At 42.3% G+C, this 24335-nt stretch overlaps 1 long non-coding RNA gene and 1 pseudogene across 1 annotated transcript; both read right to left on the bottom strand.

The window, feature by feature from the left end:
* Positions 1-2696: 2696 nt before the first annotated feature.
* LOC148923190 (uncharacterized) lies at positions 2697-3582 on the bottom strand. The gene is made up of 2 exons (XR_016132623.1): positions 3467-3582; positions 2697-3331 (listed from the first exon to the last, which is right to left on the bottom strand). It is a non-coding gene; the product is annotated as an uncharacterized LOC148923190 (long non-coding RNA).
* A 13539-nt stretch (positions 3583-17121) lies between these two features.
* On the bottom strand, positions 17122-23500 carry LOC148923189 (zinc finger BED domain-containing protein RICESLEEPER 2-like; annotated as a pseudogene).
* Positions 23501-24335: the final 835 nt, after the last annotated feature.

The following is a 24335-nucleotide window of genomic DNA, read 5'->3' as shown; positions in this document are numbered from 1 at the left end:
ATGCATTAAAATTTGTATAACTCATAAATAATCTATTTCTATTCTGAGACGAGGAGAGTATATTTATTGCAATATTACAGGTGAATCAGTGGTTCAATTGGCCAATCAGTTATACAGTAAACTAATAATTTTATTGATTCGCTCACTGATCTTATTTTTAAATTAATCTAAGAGCATTCCCAATGGAGGTGGCGAATTCTCGGCGATAAATCGCCGGTTATCGCCGAATTATCGCCGGCCATTGTGGCGAAGTCGGCGATAATTCGGCGATAATGTTGCCGTTGCTTCGCCGAGTGGCGTTCTAACGCCGGATTATCGCCGAGCGATCGCCGGCCACTGTGGCGACGCTCGGCGATAATCGGCGATAATTAAAATTTTTTTTTTTTTTTTTTGAACCCAACGGCTATTTTACATTCCACCCCTATAAATATTTCCTCCACTTCCTCCATTCATCACCCACAATCTTCATTCTCTCCATTTTCAATCTCTTCTCCCAATCTTCAATTTTCATCAAAATTATGAGCTTTTGGAAGAAAAGTTCCCGATCGGGTAAGGATAAGGGTAAGGGGAAAGAGTCGAGTTCACAAATTCCCAACACGGATGAAGCAAACGAGCAGTGGATGCAGTCGTTGTTGGCGATGGGTTCTCCTCCCGGCCAACTTCCATACGGGGGTCCGTCTCCTTTGCAGACTCCTCCGGCGCGGAGACTTTCTCCGTACTTCAACTCTGCCGGCAGAATGCCCTTTCCAGCCGACGATGTGTATCGGCCCCAGTTCGACACCCCCGGATCAACCCCAGGCGACCAAGAATCTCAGGCCGCGACACTGAGCGCGGAGGACTTCGAGGTGGAAGAAACGCCCACCGAGCCGCCTTCTAGGAGCGGGAGGGGGAAGGCGCCGGCGTCGTCGGCTGCGACTGATACGGGTTCCGATGAGAGGCCGAAGCGGGTAAGGACTACTTACACTCTGCAAGAGTCCGAGCTGATAGCCGACTGCTGGGCGGACACGTCACAGGACGCGGAGCGCAGCAACTACCAGACTGAGATCATATTCTGGGAGCGGATTGCCGCGAAGTACAGGAGCCACAAGACTGCCTCAATGAAGGACCATGGCAGCGAGGCGATCCGTCGGCATTGGGAGCGCCTCATGAGGGACTGCGGGCACTTCAACGGTATTTATTCTAACTTGATGACTCACATGACGAGTGGCCAGAACGAGCACATGGTCCGAGATGAGGCCATCCGGATGTATAGTAGCCAGTACTTGTCGACGAAGGGCTTCAAGTATTGGAACATCTACGATAAGCTGAAGGATCTCCCCAAATTCCGGACGGGAATGCACGACGCGCTGCACGGGAAATCGGTGCGCTCGCGACTTAGCGTTTCGGAGAGCGAGGGGAGCGCGGCCCACATCGACTTGAGTGGGGATGGTCCGCACGAGCGCCCGGAGGGAGTGAAGAAGGCGAAGGGGAGGCGGAAGGGGAAGGGCGCAACGTCGGAAGTCGCGTCGGAATCCGTCATCGACTTAGAAAAAGCCACTTATTCGAGCAATGTCGCCAATCTGACCCAGATGTACACGCTGTACTTCACCGGCGGCGGGACCCCTGAAGAAAAGGCGGCCCTCTGGAAATGCATCCAACACCTGCAGAGTACGCTGGGGCTCGATCCCGACGCCCCTCCGGCCCCTCCGTCTTAGATTTTTTTTTTTTAAATCTTTGTTTATTTGCGTTTTTTATTTGTAGTTTTTTTTTTCTCGTTGTATTATATTTTCCAATGATTAATACAACGATGAATTGTTCATTATTAGTCTATTTATTAAATACATTTGTAGGGAAAATTAAATAATATAAAAAATAATGATGTAAAAATGAAATGTTGAGTTAGGGAGAAATAAGGGAGAAATAAGGGAGAAACCAATGTAGCACTTGGCTAAAAACTGGGGATAAATTTTGGTGCTGATGTGGCGCTGATGTGGCAGGAGTTAGGGAGAAATAAGGGAGTTTTTAGGGAACTCCATTGGGAGTGCTCTAACCAAAGTGAGGATGTACGATTGTATCAAACGAAGAAATCAGCACTTTTGTTGTTAATTCATTTGCTGGTCGTATAAGTTTTTCTGCGCCAGTGTGAATATGATTAATTAGTCCAAATAGAGAATCATATGGCGTAACTAGTCACACTAAAGCTTATATGTATGCAATAATTTATACTCTCTTTCTTTCCTGAAAAAAATATAAATATTTGATTTTATATTTTAATATACAATTACTAAAGTTAAAAAAGTAAAAATGATATATAATGTAGTATTATAATAGTATAAATTTTATTATGCAATAATTTATACTTTCTTTCCTGAAAAAAATATAAATATTTGATTTTAAATTTTAATATACAATTAGTAAGGTTATAAAAGTAAAAATGATATATAATGTAGTATTATAATAGTATAAATTATAAATAAAATGATATATAAAATTATTGTGTTGTTTAACTATTCTAAAATTGAAAATTTTATACTCCTTCCGTCTAATAGAAATAGGTCATATTTTCTTTTGTACATCATCCTATAGAAATGATCCATATCCATTTATGAAAGTCTTTTTTTCCTTCTTTTTCCTTTATTATTTATGGATCTCACAATTCACTACACAATTTCAACTACTTTTTTCATTTTCTATCATACTTAAATGATCTATTTGGATAGGACAAAAGGAGTATATTTTTATAAATAGACTAATATAAAAATAATTCATATTTTTTACAGGCTAAATAGTCAAAAATGGGTGGAAACTAAGTATACAAAATACACACGCATAGACAACACAGCCGTTAATATCCCCAAACCGCCGTCATCTGCGGCGGTGGAAGACGATGTCAACCTCCGCCGATCTGGAGTTGCTGCCGCTAAAAGGCGCCTCCCACACTTACAGCTCTCTGAGAGATCTGCTCCCGCCGCTCAAGGCAACCCGGCCCGGATCCGACGTCTGCATCCGAAACCGCCTTGTCAAACAAGCGGCGCGGGCCTATCTCCTTCCGATGTCCGACTATCCGATCTCCGCCGGGGACAACTTCTTCCGTCGTCTTTGGAGTGGCGTCGTCGCCTTGATTGACTTGTTCTGCACCAAGGTTGTTCGGATCCTTGATGGAGCTGTCCGGATCAACAATTTGATTGGCGATACTTGAAATTTCTATCGATCTATTACAGGGAAATGGTTTTATAATTGTGTGTTTATTCAATTATGTAATTCCTTGTCTGAATTGTGTACCACTCAATTACAGCCTTTTTACTTGCTTCCACTTTATTTTCCATTCATACTGGAATTAAATTGGTATCCCCTGTTAATAGAATTTGCTAGTTGTCATACAATTCAAGCCGAAATAAAGAGAATTTACACAAATAAAAACTACTGTATAAAAGAATTATACATAAATCTTGTGCAAAATTGTAAACGGTTAAGTTAAAACGAATACCTATTCTCAAAAAATGAGATATGACCTTATAGTGCTTTCAATTTAGGCAAGTCAGTCTCCAAAAATAAAATGATTCATTCTCTTTGTATCAAAATGCTGCCAGATTGAGCTCCACCGAACTACAAGATGTGAGGACAGAGCATTCGATAATGAATTGATTCATATCTTATGTATGCTATGAATTAGTCCATGAAGAGATTCCTACTAGGTTAATGCCAGAGTCAATGCTACATGAATGCCGTCATTCACGAGTTAAACTAGTTTTGATTGGTCAAACCTGTTAGAAATCGGTGAATGATTCATTCTTATTCACTGAAAAATGTACAAAAGATTAGAAGTTATATAGACTAGGTTATCTCTATGTATGGTAAACCTAATGTACATTTATTTGCATTTCATTTATGGTATGATTTGATTCCATATATTGCGCTCCTGATCTCGCGTGATTTCTTTCCAACACTCTCCCTCAAGTTAAGTCACGGGATTCCCGATACTTAACTTGCTTAGTACTTCTTGAAACGATTTTGAGTTCACCGCCTTTGTCAGAATGTCCGCCAGTTGATCTTCGGATTTGACATATGACATCTCAACTATCTTTGCTTCGATGTTTTCCTTCGTGAAGTGCCTATCCACTTCCACATGTTTGGTTCGATCATGCTGTACTGGATTTTCCGAGATGTTGATTGCCGCCTTGTTATCACAAAAGAGTCTACACGGTTGGACTGGGCGAAGATCTAACTCGTACATGAGTTTCCTAAGCCATAATATCTCTGCCAACCCACTTCTAATTCCTCTAAATTCTGCCTCTACACTAGAGAGTGCCACCATTTTCTGTTTCTTGCTCCTCCACGGAACAAGGTTACTTCCGACAAAGGTAAAATTTCTCACGGTTGACTTCCTGTCGTTCGGGTTCCCTGCCCAGTCGGCATCAGTAAATCCATGCATCTCCATGTGATTGTGTTTCTCAAATATGAGCCCGTGCTCAGCTATCCCCTTCAAGTACTTGATGTATCGGAAAGGGTGTGTTAGGTCTCGGGTTGTGTTGTATTCAACTGATCTGGAGGTGACTCCTAACCTAGTCGTGTCGCTGGATCGAAGACCTAAAAACCCGGTATCAAGAAATCTCCTCAACCCATTTCTACTGGCTAGTGGAGTGAGAGTAAGGGTCAAATCCCACGAGGAACGATGGTTGTAGCTCTAGATTGTGGTGACACTCTGGAATGGAATGGTTGGTTAGCTATCACGCTTGGGTTGAGATTCTACCTAGACAAAAACTAAAGGTGGACTTAGACTCTACTGACTGGTAAGGTTATCTGATATCTGGGTAAGCTGGTACATATGAGAGGAAATATATTCTGCTGGAGTGCATGTGAAAATTGAGAGTTTACTAAAATTGGTTAAACAAAAGCTGGGGTGAATATCTTAACGAACTGGATGGTGCGCTGACATATCTACAGAAAATCTGACAAAAGTGAAAGGACAAAAGCAAAAGGTGGCTGAAAAGTAAAGTGGTCCTAGAAAAGGTGGATTGTGATGTTGTCTTCTTCAACAAATATGCATAAAATTCAGATGAATACAAACTCCATGGATAAACTCAGATTTTCAACTCCACACATCAGATCCATAATTTAAAGGAGAGGGGCTAGAAAAAAAGGGTTTTAAGGGAAGTGATTTTTTTTTTCAGGGGGGGTTTCCTATTGCCCTTAGGATTTTGCTACATGCGGTCACTTTACCCTAGACATCATATGGCAGCCACTCTTCTTGTTTTATATATTTTGCGGAAAGTAGTTCCACTTTTAGGCTTCTAACTCACCATTTAAGAGAGCTTTCGTGTGTGGCTCTAAGGTTGGGCTTTTTCTCTCATACTTGCATCCTCTATACTGACTAGGATCTACTGGGAGGGGTTGTTTCCATTTTTTAGCATGCTTTATTTCCATCAATTTCCCTCACCGTCAGTTCGAAACAATTGAGTTTTAAGCCCGTTCATTCAACACTTAACCTAAAAAAAACTGTCCTAAGTAAACCTAAGAACAAAAACTCCTAAGGAAAAGCTAACACATAATCCTAAAAATCTAACACATAACAAGTGTGTCATACTGGCCATTGTCTCCCCCTTCCCACTTCACTCGTGTCTGCCCTCAGGAACGGGCTGTGAAGTGGAAAAGAAGATGGCTAGTATGACAAAAAGAAAACAACACAGAAAACACATACTATAATTTAAAAACTTCTCACACTTAGACTATGCAATAGGCTAAGTGGGAGAATATTAACTAAACACATGAAAAAAAATTAAACATATATACATACATTTAAAAAACTTCTCACACTTAGACTATGCAATAGGCTAAGCATGAGAATGTTAACTAAACACATAAAACAAAAATTTACAAAAAATACAAAAATTAAAAAGGAACATAAAAATAAAAGAAAAGCTAACTGGTCAGTAAGGTGGGTGGTCATTTGTTCCTCCTGCTCCTCCTCTGAGCAGGGCTAGGTGCTGGTGCTTCTTCTGGTGCTTCCTCCGGTTGCTCACTTCCTTCTCCGTCATACTCTTCGTCTTCTTCCTCATTCTCAGCCGATTCACCTGGTTCATTCCTTCTACTAGCTTGGCCACTCGTCCCGGCCTCGCTGCTCTTCCTGTTCCTTTCCATCTCCTTGAGTATGTTCCCATTACATCTGCCAACTTTGCTAACTCAGCCCGTGCTTCCCTGTTTTCAGCTGCCAACTCCGCCACAACCCTCTCCAGGTTTGCTTGCCTCTGGTCCTGAGCTTGCATTCCTTACCCAGCCAGTACCCTTCCCGCAGGGATTGCGGTTTTCCCTATGGCGTAAAAACGCGGGACTCCTTACCTGATATAAATTGTGTTGGTGCGGGTAAAGAAGAGGATATCAAACAAGCAAGGAGGCTCCACCATCATCATCGGTGATAGGCTTTCTGTCTCTATTGTGGTTATGTTGTTTCGCACGGATGCCCCTATGATATTACAGAGAGACAAGTTCCTGGGTGGGTGGGTGGCGATCAGGTGGCATTGGTAAGCGGTCCAGAACCCCAGGTGTACTCTTCTTCCGCTTCTCACGCACCACAGAAGGTACAATTTATTCATGGAGGTTCGGACGGTAGAGTTAGTCTGTCCCAGCAGGTTGTAATCCAGATAGAGTTGGACAAAGCGCATGATGGGGTTGTTGAAATGAGTGGAGCGGGATAAGGTAGACGTAAACTGCCCAGCAGCTGGATGGGTCATCTCTTCCCAAGCTGCCTGGGGGTCAAATTCTACATGTCTCTGAGGGACTCCCCTCTCCCTACTCCTCCATTTTGACCCTATGGCCTCCTCCAGTGTACACATCCCCAGCCTAACTGTCCACTCTATCAGTCTCATGCTCACTTCTCTCCCAAACACCCGGAATGTAATAGACACCTCATCCAGGTCAGTTGTGACTTGAAACCTAAATGTGGTGAACAACTCCTTCGCCAATCTCATGGGTATTGTGGGATCTCCATTCTCCAGCAACTAATCAAACCCCAACGCATGTATACACGACTTAAATGGCTCACGAGTGGCTAGCTCATCAAGAGAGGGAAAGTGGAGTACCTTGCCGCATTTGATCTACTGATTTCCTCCTTTTCATCAAAGGAATCCTGAATCTTTTTGGTGTTATAGTGTTTCATGTCCTCCATCAGATCATCATCCAGCTCGACTTCTCACGGCTGGTACTCTATTCTCTCCACTGGAGGGTGGATGAGCTCACGATAGTTCTTAGGCAGTTGGTGCTCCTGGAACTCTTCATCCTCAAAGGAAACATCGCTCTTCGATTCAAATTCTTCACTCGAGACGTAGTCGTCGTCGCTAATATCCCTCCATCGTGGTTGATCTCTCCTCTCCGGCTCTCTGATCACCACTCATGTATTGGCTATGCGAGGCTTCTTGCTGCTGTGCTTTGGTTTCACATGGGCCTTCCCCTTTCTTTTTCTCTCTCGCAGGTACAAGTCCTTCTCAGTATTACCCTCTGGCTGCTTCTTGGTGGACGCCGAAGGCTTTTCTTGGGCAGTAGTCTCGGCCTCCACGGTCTTGTTGGGGGTTCCTCTTCCTCTGGTGCTTTGTCTTCTACTGCCTTGGATGTGAGGTCCAGATCCTCAGCCATCTCGGCAATGTCGTCCTTTGTTTGTGGAGAGGTTCTCCCTTCCTGGTCAGTTGGGGTAGGTGGCACCACCTCTGTTTCTGTTGGGATGTCTTTCTGGTCATCAGCCGGTAAGGACTCCTCCTCAGTTTTTGTAGAAGCGTCTTTCTCATCCTCACTTGATATCTCTACTGCACTAGACGCAGTGTTGCCTCCTGCCTTCCCAATCACCCCGCTTCCCAGGCACCTTTGTGATATCCGTGTTGGTTTCTGCCTCGGAGCCCTTGGGTCGTCCTTCAATACTAACTTCCTTTTAATTGCCTTTGGTTTGATTATTTGGGGTGTTGGGGTTTTGCTTCCTCCAGTTCGTCAGTTGGAACTTCGGGTTCCTTTTCTTTCTGTTGTTCGCTGCCCGCCTCTACTTCTGGCTGGTACTCTGGCACATCAGGGCCTGTTTCTACCACCTTCTCAGTTACCATCTCATCTATTGCTTGGGCGGGCTTCTCCTCCGGTTCCTCGGTTGGTTCCTGTGCGCTTTCATTTCCTACTGCCTTAGATGCGAGGTCTAGAGCCTCAGCCATCTCGGCAGTGATCTCCTCTCTCCACGTCACTCCATCAATCAGCGACTGGAATTCTTCGTCATTCATGAGGCCTTGTTTCCTGGCCGTTTCGTTCAGCTCTTTTTCTTCCCTCATCTCCCGTTCCTCCACAGTTTCTTTCAAGGGCGTCTCCTCTATGATCTCCCCTTCTCCCCTGCTTGCAGCCTTGTTGGAAATTTCTTCCTCTGCATTCTCCACTCCGGTGGCTTCTTCTTCCCCTGTTCCTGGATCTTGGTAAGCCGAGATGGGACTTACGTCTAATGGTAAGATCGGTTGTAGCGTAGGAGAGGCTCCTGATGTTTCCGGTTGTGCGGTTTCTTGTGGAGAGGGTTCGATTATTGTGGGGGTTGATGAAGTAGGGACGGTGGGTGGAAGAACTATGACGGGTGGAAGTCCCGGAGTAGGGATGGGTATTACCGGTGCTCCGCCTCCGAGTAGACTCAGGCCAGCCAACGCTGCTCCCAAATCTATGTTAGGGTTTGTCTGTCGGAAATACGTCGTCAGAGCGTCGATGGAGACCATTGGTGGTGCTTGAGCGGTCGACGTCTGCGGTGGTTGTGGTGGAACAGTTGGTTGTGTTTCCGCTGGCGCTTCTCGAAAGGTTAATGGAGGTTTTTCGGTAACTTGTTTTTGGGCTTGTTTCTTTTTTCCCATGGTGATGTTTTTGGTCGGGGCCGGTGTTCTTGTGGTGAATGGGGAGGATTTCTGGGTGGCTTCTGTGTGATCGGCAAGGGTTTGTCTCAAGAGGGTGAGAGATTGCAGGTAGGGTTTATAAAAGTGAAGGAGGTAGGCGGTTGGAGGGTTAATGTAGTGGTGAGGGCAATTGAGGGTTTCAACCGATGGTAGATGGTATCCAGGTCGCGATGCTTCGCATGGAAGGCGGTTGGAGATTCTCGCAGTTGATTGGATGACGTCTGTCACCTCACTATCTGAGGCGCCCACTCAGTCGCAGCCTACGCGTGCAAAGCTGCACTCGAGACATCCAATTCAAAATTAAAATTCTCCCCATAATTCACAATTTTCTCCTTAAAATTACTAAGTATGGAAACAAAGTAAAAAGGACGCTTAAATATATTTTCGGGGTTGCATCAATTTGGAAACTGTCTTGGTCAGTGCAGTCCCCCGAATAAAATTTAAGTTCCAGAAAATATTTTCGTTTTTTTCCTAAAATTTTACTACTTACTTAATATGATAATTTTAACTACCACGTATTTACAATATTTACACTATTACTTAGGCAATTTGAAATTCTACCCAGTCAGTACATGCAAATCGTACGTAAAAGAAACTGACCAGGTGGAACTCTAAATCCCTATCCTACTGATCAGTTAAGCGACATTAGGGTTTAGTGGAATTTCTTCCACTACACACATCTCTGTATTTTCCCTAAATACTTTCAACCTATGACCATTTATGACAAAAAGGTTCAGAGTTAGGAGCACTCCTTGAAATCTCGACCGCTCCATTAGAACGAAGTGCGGTTATGATGTAAGGTCTTGTCCACTTTGATTTGAGCTTCCCAGGCATTAGCTTCAGTCTCGACTGGAAGAGTAGTACTTTCTGGCCAACTTGGAGATCCTTGGTCCTAAGATTTTTGTCATGCCATAATTTAGTCTTTTCTTTGTACAACATGGCTGAGTCGAAAGACTTCAATCTGAGTTCCTCCAGCTCCTGTAGCTGCAGCTTCCATTCCTCTTCACAGGCTCTAGCATCCATGTTAACTAGTTGAACTGCCCAGTATGCTCGGTGTTCAATTTCCACTGGTAAGTGATACATCTTTCCGAAAACAATACGGTACAGGGACATCCCTATTGGTGTCTTGTAGGCTGTTCGGTATGCCCATAGAACATCTTCCAACCTCGCGCTCCAATCCTTCCTAGAAAGGTTGACTGTCTTCTCCAGGATGCTCTTTATCTCTCTGTTAGAGATCTCAGCTTGTCCGTTAGCTTGCGGGTGGTAGGGACTAGATAGTCGGTGATGGACCCCGTACTTCTTCATCGAGGCTTCAATAGCACGATTGCAAAAATGAGTTCCTTGATCGGATATGATCGCCCTCGGCACTCCGAATTGGCTGAATATATGACTCTTGAGGAACTTAGCAACCTCTTTGGATTCACAGGTGCTTGTGGCCTTAGCTTCGATCCATATTTATACGTAGTCGACTGCCACCGGGATGTAGGAGTTTCCATAGGATGATGGAAATGGACCCATGAAATCCATGCCCCAGACGTCAAACACTTCACACACGATCACTGGGACTTGTGGCATTTCATCTCTTGCAAAACTCGTATACATCCCTGTTCAAAGTTGGCCAGTAGAATCCGTTGTCCTACACCTTCCTTGCAGTCTTCCTTGGTCCGAAGTGCCCTCCACATGCCAAGAGTGGCAGTGTGTCAATACATCCTTTTGCTCACAGTCAAGAACACACCTCCTTATAACTTGATCGGCTCCTATTTTCCACAAATACGGGTCGTCCCAAAATTAGTATTTTGTTTCACTTTTGATCTTCAACCTCTGGCCTTCATAACACTTGGCACCTTTAGGAGATCTCTTGTAACTAAATAGTTCGCTAGGTCTGCGAACCATGGCTCTTGCCCAACTTTTTCCTTTCCTTTTGTTGTTGCTTCCCGGCCAGTAAGCTTCATCACTGTTTCCAATCGATCCTTCTGGCCGAGAAGACCACTTCGCACAAATGTTCCTCGGGGAACTTGTCTTGTACATTCTCACTACATCCTTCTTGCACGATCCTACTCAGATGATCTGCTACCTTGTTTTCGATCCCCCGCTTGTCTTCAACATCCCAGTCAAATTCTTGCAGCAGGAGTACCCATCTGATCAGTCTGGGTTTTGACTCCTTTTTTGTTATCAGGTACTTTATCGCCGCATGGTCAGTATAGACGATGACCTTCGACCCCAGCAAATATTGCCGAAACTTTTCAAACAAGTACACCATTGCCAACATTTCTTTTTCGGTGGTGTCATAGTTTTTCTGCGCTTGGTTGAGTGTCTTTGACGCGTAGAAGATCACGTACCTTTTCCCATCGATCTTCTGGCCCAGTACAGCTCCTACTGCGTAATCACTTGCGTCATACATCACTTCAAAGGGGTGATCCCAGTCAGGAGCGCGGATAATGGGGGCTGTCACCAACTTTTCCTTGAGGAGTTTAACAGCTGCTTCACAATTGGCGTCGAAAATGAATTCCACATCATTCTGGAGGAGAGTAAGAGGTTGGGAAACCTTGGCAAAATCTTTGATGAACCTTCGATAAACGCACGCGTGCCCCAGAAAACCTCTAATCTCCTTCTGGTGAGAGGCTGGGCAATCTTGGCAAAATCTTTTGGATATAACTTCCAACTTCGCCTGGTCAACCTGGATTGCTGTTTTTGACATCACATGGCCCAATACTATGCCTTCCCTGACCATAAAGTGGCACTTTTCAAAGTTCAAGACTAGGTTTTTCTCTTGGCATCTTTCTAATACCACGTCCAAATGTCGCAGACATGAGTCGAATGAATCTTCGTAGACGGTGACATCGCCCATGAAGATTTCGATGCAGTCTTCAATTAAATCCGAGAAAATGCTCATCATGCATCGTTGGAATGTTCCTTGGGCGTTACAAAGCCCCAACAACATTCACCTATATGCATAATTTCCAAACGGGCAGGTGAACGTCGTCTTATCCTGGTCTTTCCACGTAGATCTAGAAGTATCCACTGTATCCATCCAAAAAGCAGAAGTGGTCCTTCCTTGTGGCGGCATTCAATTTTCGGTAGTCTATGCACATCCGCCATCCAGTGACCAACCGGGTGGGCACTAGTACATTCTTTTCATTCTTTACCATCTGGAAACCGGACTTTTGGGGGACCATGTGGACTGGGCTGATCCATTCACTATCAGGGACTGAGTAGATTATCCCTAGTGATAATAGCTTCAATATTTCCTTCAGGACCTCCTCTCGCATGTTGGGGTTTAACTTTCTCTGTGGATCCCGATGTGCCTTGGCCTTATCTTCCAACCTGATATGATGCATACATACATCCGGACTTATTCCCACTAGGTTCGTCAGACTCCATCCAATGGCTTTCTTATTTTTGCTCAGCACAGCCAGTAGCCTTGCCTCCTGCTCCTCCGTTAGTTCACTGTTGATAACAGGGAGTGAATATGCTTCTCCAAGGTAGGCATACTTCAGGTTGGCTGGAAGCTTTTTTAATTCGTCTTGTGGTGGGAGAGTTTTTGAGGGTAATGGATTTTCTGCGCCTCCATTCTTTTCTGATTCTTCTTCTAGGGTATCGTCTGTGCTGGCCGGTAGCTTGGCACTTGCGTTCCCAGCGAACTCAGGTTTCATACAGAACTTTTTAATAGCTTCCTCAACTTCCTCATCAGTAAGCCCTTGGCTACTGATCAGTCCACACCATGCTGTAGCTTCTACGTCGGCCTGTTCATAAACCTCTAACGCTTGCATTTTCTCCTGCAATAACTCAGCCTCAAGATACTCTTGGACTAGGGGGTCAATCACATCAACATAGCATAAATTTTCAGAGTCAATGTGTTTTTTCATGGTTTCATCAATGCTGAAAGTAAATTTTTCCCCATGAAAATCTATGCATATTGTCCCCTCGGCCATATCAACAATGGTTTTCGTTGTCCTTAAAAAGGGCATGCCCAAAAGTATCCCACTAGACTCCCTAGCTTCGGGTTCACTCATTTTTATCACATAGAAATCGGCAGGATAACGAAAATCATGCACTTTTATGAGTACATTTTCCAACACCCCTTCAGGATTTATGCAAGACCTATCAGCCAGTTGAATCAGGACCCTAGTGTTTGTTAATTTAGCTCCCCTTAATCGGTTATAGATTGCATAAGGCATAACATTTATGGATGCTCCTAAATCACACATTTCATGCTCAATTCTGACATCCTCAATGGTTATGGGTAAAGTGAACATACCTGGGTCGGCTCTCTTGGGTGGGAGCTTTTCCTGGACTATGGCTGATGCTATCCTCCTTCGCCCTGCCTGCTATGAATTCTTTAATGAACTTTCCCAATGGCAGCAGCTTCATGGCTTAGAGGAATGGTATGGTGACATCCAGCTTCCCGAATATGGATAGATAAACCACATGGTCATCTTTCTTCCTTTTTGTTAAGAAACGATAGGGGAATAGGTTGTCCCCCTTCACTACCTCCTTTGGAATTTTCACGGCCCCTTCAGAATCCTTCTTTTCTACTTCAGTGGAGGGTTCAGCTGTTGACCCGATTTTACTGTGGGCCCTCCCCCTAGGCAGTAGGATTTCTTCCCTTTTATCCTCACTCGACCCTTTCTCTGCCTCCTTCATCTCGGGCCCATTGTAAGCTGTTCCAGACCGCAGGGTGACCTTGCTTACATTTGCCTTCTCCGGTATGTGGACTGTCGAAGGGAGTTTCCCTGAGTTTCCCCTTAACTCACCCACCAAGGTTTTCAGCTGGGATAGTTGCTTGTTCAGCATATCTATGTTAACCTTTTGTTCCTTCTGAGCACTTTGCAACCCCTGAACCACTTTGCTGCTTGACTGCATTTCGCTCCTCATACTCTGCTGAGAGGATAGCACTTCCCCATCATGTCTTCCATTGACCTTCTTGGCCGGTTAGGATTCTGGAATTGGCTAGGTCCTTGCTGGTGAGGATTTTGCTGGTAGTTCTGGGAATTTGGGTGGTTATGGGTACCTTGTTGGTTCGAAAATTTTTGGGGGTGAGAGTGTTGAGGGTTCTGATTCTGGTTAAGGTAGTTTTGGTTGTTTCCCTGGTGGGGTGATATGTATACGGAGCTTTGGTTTGGATTTTGCGGGTTTTGGTTTTGGAATTGGTTCTGCTGTTGTTGGTTTTGTCCTGCCTAGTTGGGTTGGTAATCTTGGTTTGCAGGATTTCAGTCAGGGTTCTGACTTGAAGGGGGATTCTGATCTTGTTTCCGATTTCCATCTCACCACCTGAAATTTGGGTGGTCCCTCCATGGTGCGTCCTTGATCCTCCAAGGGTTCCAGTTGTTATTTTGCTTCCAATATCCAACCGCATTTACTTGAGATAACGTTTCCATATCTTCCAGCGGTTCGTATGTTGGATTCCGCCCTTTTTGCTCCGTGATTTGCTTAAGTGTTGGAGAGGCTGGTCCATTCTTTTATATCACTGTCATCAGCGCCTTCTCCATTCTGTCCATCCTCAACTCCATCTTGTCCCCCTGCTCAGCTTCTGAGGCACTAGCCACCCCCCGTCTCATCTGTGGATCTCGGGGGTTATCATAGGCTCTCTTTGCACTCAATAGTTTTCCCATGATTTCCTTCACTCTACTGACCCGCAGGTGGGGAAATGCACCCCTTGCTGATGAGTTTGCCAAGTCCTGGGTTTCCATGTTCATTCCTTCATAGAAAACATTGTAGATCTCCGCCTCCGACATTCTGTGGTTGGGGCATGCGTCCAAGAGGCTCATGTATCTTGACCAATATTCGCTCAGGGATTCGTTGTAATCCTGCCTAGCGCTTGAGATCTCCTTTTTCAACGCACTCATCTTAGTTGATGGAAAGAACTGATCTAGGAAGGCGAGGTTGAAGTCAGCCCAGGTGCTGATCGAGTTGGGTGGTAGGCGCATGAACCATGTGTTCGCATCCCCCTTTAGCACAAAAGGTAGGGCTTTCAATCTGTAATCATCCTCGCTGGATCCTGCTGGCCGCTTCTGAGCCTTACAGATTTTTCCAAACTCGTGAATGAACTCGTAAGGACCTTCATAGCTCTTCCCATGGAATGTGGGTAGCACCGCTAGGACGTGTGGCTTAACATCGCACGCCGACTGTCCTGGGGTGACAACTATGGCTTGCGGAGGTTCTCCATCGGAGTGGGCGTTCAACGATCCGATCTCGGGATCGTCGTCTATCTGCTCAGCCATTCTCTCTGGTACTCTTGCTGGTTAGGGTAGAAACTCCGGGGTTTGGTTATGAACATCCTCCTTCTCTTCGTCGTTGCTCGTGCCGAAGTCAACAGTGCTGTCGACAGGCCAAAACGGGTAGTGACGAGTCTTGACCCTCAAGGAAGTATTTTAGGTTTCCACTGCTCAAAGTTCGAGCCTCTTCTCATAAACTGGAAAAAAAAGAAAACGAAAAATGATGAACAATATATACACCAAAATATCACACACAAATGCAACAACGAACGCCATCATTCTCTGGCAACAGCGCCATTTTGATGTACTGGAAAGGGTGTGTTAGGTCTCGGGTTATGTTGTATTCAACTGATCAGGAGGTGACTCCTAACCTAGTCGTGTCGCTGGATCGAAGACCTAAAAACCTGGTATCAAGAAATTTCCTCAACCTATTTCTACTCACTAGTATAGTGAGAGTAAGGGTCGAATCCCACGAGGAACGGTGGTTTTAGCTCTGGATTCTGGTGACACTCTGGAATGGTTGGTTAGCTACCACGCTTGGGTTGAGATTCTACCTAGACGAAAACTAAAGGTGGACTTAGACTCTACTGACTAGTAAAGTTATCTGATATCTAGGTAAGTACATATGAGAGAGGAAATATATTCTGCTGGAGTGCATGTGAAAGTGAGAGTTTACTAAAAGTGGTTAAACAAAAGCTGGGGTGAATATCTTAACGAACTGGATGGCGCGCTGACATATCTGCAGAAAATCTGACAAAAGTGAAAGGACAAAAGCAAAAGGTGGCTGAAAAGTAAAGTGGTCCTAGAAAAGGTGGATTGTGATGTTTTCTTCTTCAACAAGTATGCATAAAATTCAGATGAACACAAACTCCATTGATAAACTCAGATTTACAACTTTACACATCAGATCCATAATTTAAAAGACTTAAACTCGAAGATTAACAGCTAATAAAACAGATTTATCCTACTGACTAACATGCAAGGTGACGACAACAACGTAAAGTGAAAAACTCATGCATTAAACCTTAGATTGAAACAAGGAAAACTCGAATTTCTAGCCTACAAACTCAGATCTAACTTGATCAAAGGAAAACATGCTTCAATGCTTAGAAAATAGGCGTAAACAACAGAAATCTAAACTAGGCAGAATGAAATGCAACGACAATCAAAGAAAACGAAAGAAAAACAACTTCCATAGCAAATGTTTGGATCGCAACAAAAGACTTCAAAAGCAGCTAAAGATTTAAGTTCTAAAAAGATCCAACAAGCTAAAAACGAAATGCGAAATTAAACTAAAAAAGCAAGTAAAGATTTTTTTTGCCATTTGGCGATGAAACAATTTCTGGCGACTAAGCGGCTAGAAGAGTAGATGGTGGATGATCTCCGATGGAACTCGATCGACTTCAAGTTATGATGACTGGTGACGAGGAACGAGAGTTGAAGAGCTGGCCTCCTTCTCGGAGCTAAGACTTTTGAGAGCGGTTTCTAGGTGAGATTGTTGTGTGTTGGTAGGTAGATTGTAGATTATGGAGCATGCACTTAAGGATCAATCATCCTTCTCATGTGACCTTCAATTTATAGGGAGGCTTGTCCTAAAAAGTAGGGTTGTTCTTCCTGCAAATTGTCGCTTTTGCTCCCATCAGATAGTTGGTCGTCTACCAGCTTTCCTCTTCTTTCCATCTTGAGCCTTTGGGCATGCATCCTGGTGAGTATTGCACCCTTTTAGCGTCCTTTTTCACTTGAATTTCCTGATTCCTTTCTTGTTAAATTGCTCCTTTTTCCTGCACACTTACACACTTTTCTTGCAAAATATGCACGTTAAGCTCATCATACTGACCAGTAACCAAGGCCTAGAATACGACTTATCAGTACCGAACAATTCTCATAACTGCCTCCCAGTGTTCTTCTTGAGGTGTATGCATAAATTGACTCACCACTCCTACATCATAGGCAATTTCCGGCCTTGTGTGGGAAAGGTAGATCAGTTTCCCAACTAGTCTCTAATAGCAAGTCCAACACATACTTCTTCTGATTTATAGGACTTCTATTCCCAGAAAATACTTCAAACGACCCAAGTCTTTCATCTCAAATTCTTGAAACAAGTTCTTCTTTAGCTCAGCTATCTCCCCTGTATCATCTCCGGTAATGATCATGTCGTCGACATATATAATGAGGCATGTGATCTTACCACCTTTCTTCTTTAAGAACAGAGTGTGGTCGGAGATGTTTTGTTTGTACCCATATTTCTTCATCACTTCGGTGAACCTTGCGAACCATGCACGTGGAGACTGCATTAGCCTGTACAATGTCTTCTTTAGTTGGCAGATTTCCCCATCTTGAAATTCTTCCATGAACCCAGGTGGAGGTTCCATATAAACTGGCTTTGGCAACTCTCCTTGAAGAAAGGCATTGGTCACATCAAACTGATGAAGCGGCCAATCCTTATTTGCGGCAATCGAGATCAAAACTCTCACGGTGTTGATCTTTGCCAATGGAGAGAAGGTCTCATCATAGTCTATGCCATATGTCTGGGTGTACCCATTTGCCACAAGTCAGGCTTTGTATCTTTCTATAGTACCATCTGACCTTCTCTTAATAGTAAACACCCATCTGCACCAAACAGTCCTCACTCCTTCGGGTAGCTTCCCTTTCACCCAGTAGTCCTCACTTCTTCATTAATGCCTTCATCTCAGTAAACATACCTTCTCTCCAGTGCTTAATCTTCATAGCTTCCTTGGCTGACTGTGGAATCTCTTCCTCGTCATACAATGCAGCCTCAAATGCTCGGGCCATTTTGGGTAGATTCCCTTGCACAAAATTTGCCACCCCATAGCGACTCTTCTTGGAAATCTTTTCTGGGGAGTATCGTTTCGGTGGTACTCCCCTTGTATTCCGATAGGGAAGTGTATACCGTCCTGTGTCTCCATCAATAACATTTTCCTCCTCTCGAGGTTCTGTGTTTACAGAGTCAGTAGAAACCGATATAGAGCTGGGATCGGGTTCAGGAATTACTTCGGATATCGTCGGAGGAGAATTCTGAGGTGGATGAGCCGACTCTTGTGGTGAGACCTGCTCGACGGTAGTGACAGCTGGTTCTGGTGGATCCTCAATCAAAGAGTTTTGAACTGGCACAACCTAACTTAGATAGTCCACTGTACTACCTGGATCACTCTCCCCCTGACTACTAAGGTGAGATTGGTGGTAAAAGAATTCGGTCTCCAAAAAATTTCAATTCATAGTGGTAGTGACTTTTTTGGTCAGAGGATCATAACATCGGTAACCCTTTTGGTTCAGCCCGTACCCCACGAAGACACATTTGGTAGCACAAGGTGATAGTTTGGATCTTTCATGTTTTGGGATATGAACGTAAATAGTACATTCAAAGACTTTGGGTGAGAGATTTAGGTGGTCTGGAATCTTGGCTAATTTGGATAGGGTATTAAGCGGGGTTTTCATGCGAAGGATTTTAGTAGGTAGGCGGTTTATAAGGTAGATAGAGGTAGCAATAGCTTCGGGCCAGAAATGTTTCGAGACTTTGGATTCAATCATTAGAGCTCGAGTCATTCCATGTATGGTTCAGTTTTTTCTCTCGGAAACCCTGTTTTGTTCAACTGTATAGGCACAAGAAGTTTGGTGGATTATTCCTTTTTCTTTGCAGAATTGGGTCATGGCACTGTTAACAAATTCCCTCCCATTGTCGGACCTAAGGGTTTTAATGGTAGTATGAAAATGTGTTTGGATTAATTTGAGAAAAGGAGACGAATTTATCGAATACTTAAGACTTATGTTTCAAAAAATAAATCCATGTCATTCTAGTGCAATCATTAACAAATATCGCAAAATATCTAAACCCATTTCCACCAACAATTGGGGAAGACCCCTACACATCAAAATGTACTAAAGAAAACATGGAATTCATTCTAGTATTTGTAGGTTTAAACGATCGTCAATGGCTCTTGGCCAAAACACAAGTTTCACAAGCAAAATCAGCAGGAATAGAAATGTTCGGGTAAAGAAGTTTAAAATAACTAGGAGAGGGGTGTCCTCGCCTTTGGTGCTAGAGCCAAGTTTCTTGTTTCGTGGATCCGTGAGCCAGCATCGCACTACCTGTTTGAGATATCTCGTCCACGTAGTAGAGTACATGCTTCTAAGTGCCACGCCCAAGAATCCTCATCGTCTGAATATCCTGCAAGATACAGAAATCCGGATGCATTAGAAGAGATAATGTGGAAACATATAGACAATTCTTAAGACGAAGTGTAGGAGATATCTCAATAGTCCCGGAACCGACAACAGTAATTAATTCCCCATTAGCAGTCCGAATATATGTCTTAGTAACTTCATCATTAAAATCAACAAAATCACTCTTTTCCGAAGTCATAGTATCAGTCGAACCACAATCAAATATCCACCCTCTCGTATGTGTATCATAAATATTTTGGACATGAAATGCAGTGGAAATATTGTATATGGGTGCAAAAGAATTTTCAGACACATAAGTGGGGTCAATTTCATATTTTAGAGAGTCAGGGGTGTATTTAATTAGGGGTGGTTCAGTACGGTATAACGTACTTTGAGTGTCTTACCGTATACCGTACCGAAAGTTCCGTATGACAAAACATCATACCGATACCATACCGAATTTCCGGTATACGGAGTTCCGTGTACCGGAAATTCGGTATGATAGTTTCTGATACCGTTACCGTATCGTGTTTTCGGTATACCATACCGCATTTCGGTATACAGTACTTTTGTGGTACACCAAACTGCGATACGACATACCGTTTTACCGTGTTTTGCGGTATGGCATACCGTTATACCGTATTTCAAAAAAGAATTCTGGTGTTTAACTACTTTAAAAAGTCCAAAATAACAAAACCCATCACAATCAAATCTTCTTCTTACATTCATTCTACCATTCAAATTAATAAAACTTCAACAACCAAATCAAAAACAAATTATAAAATCATGAGCACATTATCTTTATTTCTTGCAACCTCGTTGGTGAATTTGACAAAAAACATTACTTATAGTTAGTACTGAAAATGAAGGATCCAACCTGCTAAGAACAAGAAACAAAGATTAATTATATCACATAAATAAAATAATGAAAAGAACTCATTAACAAGAATGAAATAGTGTGTATCTTCAATAATTATGTCACATAAACAAAATACTGAAAAGAACTCATTAACAAGTATGAAATGATAAAGATGAAATGTTGTGTATCTTCAATAATTATGTCACATAAACAAAATACTAAAAAGAACTCAATTAACAAGTATGAAATGGTGTGTATCATCAATTTCTTCAATTTCTCTATAGAAATCAAGGTCATAACCAATTGGATCCTTATATAAACTGAACTTATATGCATTGAGCCAATCATTCGTGCACACCAACGCCTCTACCATCTTTGGACTCCATGTTAGAGTTTGTATACTAGAAATCACGTTTCGAGTGATTGAATACTGTAAAACTCTTATTTTATTTTCCAATGAATAAAACAAATTATTTTTGTCATAATGTTGTTATGTTTTACATTTAATGGATGTTAATACATGTTTAAATGTATAAGTTAACTTAACAAAGTCTAAGTCTTTGTTTTAGTAGACCGGTTGTGGGCTTCGTCCACTTTAAGGTAACACGGTCAGTTCTAAACAAAGAAAAAGATGAATTTCACAACCTAGATGGAATTTGACTATCCATCGAGAAAGGTTGCAATGTCAGTCCGCATATTTCTAAGCCTTACTGAAATAAGATGACATTGGTGTGGTATAGCACTAAACGGATCTAACAGCAAGACTTGTCCTTAGGCTATCTTCTGAAAGGCGAGGTCTTGATAAATATTTGTTTCTTAATCAATGTAGGTTAGCATTGAGCATACGGTATTGATTATGCATTACTTTGACTTATCGAATGGTGCGGGTTTTTCGCAACCCAATTATCCTGATATATTGGGTAGTGGTGATCAATATCTAGCGGTGCTAGGATTGCTATTATATTGAATTGTGCGGGAGCTGAGTCTTGTTTGATAATGTCCTCAGGAGGAGCGCGAAACAAGGTTTTATTATTCGGAACCTAGCTAGTTGGAGTTTGATTACTCTATGAATAATAAATAAGCGTTTCATGCTAAGTCCACTCTTGGAATTAATAAGAAGTTAATTAATTAAGTCAATAGCAGACATTAATTAATTAATGGACATTTTAATCTTAAGCGCGGGAAATGAAAGTTAAACGGAAACCCGGATTACTTGTAATTTCGGATTTGGATGGGGAGAGTTCAATATTACTTCTGTAGTGGCTGCTCGTAATATTCCAATTATAACTTATATTAAATTGTGAGTTCAATTTAATTAGTACAAAGTAAATTGGATGAGCCCATATCCAAAACCTTCCATAGATCCCTGTCTGGGCCCAAAAGGAACTTAATATAAATAGGAGAATAAAGGAGACAGAAAAACAAATACAATTTCATTATTTGTAATTTTTGAAAATTTTAGCCTCCCCAGCTGTTGGAATTTTCGAATTCCACTCCTATTCCCAAAGGGATTTCTTCTGTCTTCTTTATTTAAGTACTAGTATTCTAGTAAGATCAGCACACACTGATATTGGAATACAGTTCGGGAACCAGAGAGAAGATTTGTGGTCTAGTATTCAAAGCATCACGTGGAGAAGGAGCTAGCCATCTTCAATTCTTTGGAGAATTAATTGGGTATTTTTCTGCTCCGTAGAAAAGCATGTTTTAGGTTTCAATATTCTTAAAGCATGATTAATTCAAGTTATGAGCATGATACATGTGATAATTACGCGAATAGATTTTGTCTATATAATCTGCTAAATAGATCTGATTATTATGTGATTTATTGGTGTGATTAATAATTGTAAACTTAGGATAATCAAGTTCAACACCGCTTCCGCTGCCGATTCCATCACTCCAGGTGGTCCTAAAAGGATCCACAACTCTCTTACCTAAGCTAAAAGCAGATTCACTAGCAACTGTGGAGCTTGGAATTGCAAAGATATCTTTTGCAATGAGTGATAGGATTGGATATCTAGTTCCACTTCCTTTCCACCAATCCAAAAGATCAAAAGAAGGATCACGCTACTCCATCTCATCAGCTAGATACTTATCCACTTCGTTAGATATCTGTTTAAGTTGGTCTTGAGAAACTTCTTCTTGCACTCCATTGTAAATTTCATCAAAGAGATGCAGTCCACCTTGACTGATATTGTCTTCATCATTGTCCACATCTTGTAGGTACAGATTCTGAGTCTTAGAGGAGGAGGTATCATTTACTCCCTTATACTCTCCCCACAAACAGACCAAATCATTTTTAAAACGATCACATAACTCTTGAAGCTCTTGATCATTGTCTCTCAATTTCTTGCCTCTCAATTTCTTGACGCTTACCATAAGCATTTTAAGCTTGTTGCTCGGATCCATAACACTAGCAATAAAAATCAGTGGATTCATCTTATTCCAATCCTGCCAATATTTTTCAAACTTCACCTTCATTGTTTTTGCAATATCTAACAGAATCGGATCTAAATAATCACTGCACTTCTTTTCAATCTCAATTTGTATAGTGAACATCGAAACTGCAATCAAATGATATGTAGGGATTTTTGATGCAGGTAACTCTAACGTCGCAATATAAAAATTCCTGAGAAAATGTACAAATGCAGATGGATTATCCCAATCATCTTTAAGAGGAGGCCCCATTCTTTTACTACCCTTTTCATCTTTATCATGGAAGTATGCTGCAAAAGGGTGTCATTCTTCATACATCATCTCAAACACCCTTCTAAACTTTAGTGCAACATCAACCATCTTATGGGTTGAATTCCACCTAGGTTTCACATCCTTGGGTACAGTTGATGTACTTGGAAACTTGGCGAGTACAGCAAACTCCCTAAATTTGTTCAATCTAGAAGGGGATGAATGTAGGAAGACAACTGCATTCCTAATAGCATTCCTAATAGCCTTAATTGAAGACTTGAGCTCTTTCAATCCATCCTTTACAATCAAGTTAAGTATATGAAATGCGCATCTCAAATGAAAATACTTTCCATTAAAAAGCAATGTTTTTTCTATTCTCATTCTCCTTTTCAAATAGTCAATTGCACTATCATTAGAAGATGCATTATCAACTACAATTGAGAATATTTTTTCTATCCCCCACTCTCTTAAGCAAAACTCAATCACCTTGCCTATTTCTTCCCCTCCATGACTAGTGATTTTTGTATTCTCTTATGCAACTTCCAATCACTATCTAGAAAATGCACAGTGATAACCATACAGTTTATATTCTGGATCGATGTCCAAGTATCTGTAGTAATGCTCATTCTTTGTACACTAATCACATTCTTAATTTCCTTCTTATGCTCCAAGTATAAATCATAAACCATACCTACAACCTTTTTTCGATCAGGAATTCGAAATCTTGGTTCTAGTTCGTGCAGGAGAGCAACAAATCCCTTCCCTTCAATGGCCCAGAAAGACACTTCAATGGCCCGGAGACACCTTTTCTAAATAAAATTGTATGCAACCAACTGACTTCCTTGTCCCATGGTCTCATTCATCAACAACGTTTGACCTTTCTCGCAACCATGATTCTCATACGGTGGAGATAATGTGCATCTCTTCACTAAATAATTTATCAATCCACTTGTACTTCCACCCAAACATGGTATTTCAACCTTGCAGTAATTGCATATCCCAGTTATTTGTTCACTGCCATTCTTTAATTTCTCTACTCTCTTTTCGCAATGATCCCAGTATAGGCTACGCTTCTTATTTTTAGGAGCTAAGGGAGGCTTTTCTGTCGAATCTTCTATTGCTCGCTTTCGATTAGTACCACCATCTGGTGGTTCATGAATAGGTGGATTAGAAAGAGCATGCAAAGACTTTGATTCCATTTTGAAAAATAACATTACAGTTAATCTTACAATCAATAAATATGCATGCTGCTTAATTTTTCAGTAGCAGTAAAAGGAGCACTCACTAGTCACTACCACGTATAAACCAAACCCTCTTTAATAATTAAGCTACCCCATTAATTAATTAATTAATCGATAACTCAGCAAAATCTGTGATAGGAAGAACGCTGAGTTTTCTCGTTCCTATCTTTGTTCTAGTTGTTGTCACAACTCCCACCTCCATTCATGAGCTGCTCAAGAGCACATCCATTGGTACTATTTGATTTTGGTGTTGCTCATAAACATGTCTCTCTCTCTTTGAAGC

The sequence above is a fragment of the Salvia hispanica genome, chromosome 6 (assembly GCF_029641045.1).
Source record: "Salvia hispanica isolate PSC_SH4W2 chromosome 6, Shi_PSC_v1, whole genome shotgun sequence".
Lineage (NCBI taxonomy): Eukaryota > Viridiplantae > Streptophyta > Magnoliopsida > Lamiales > Lamiaceae > Salvia > Salvia hispanica.
This window is presented reverse-complemented; position numbering and strand designations above follow the sequence as displayed.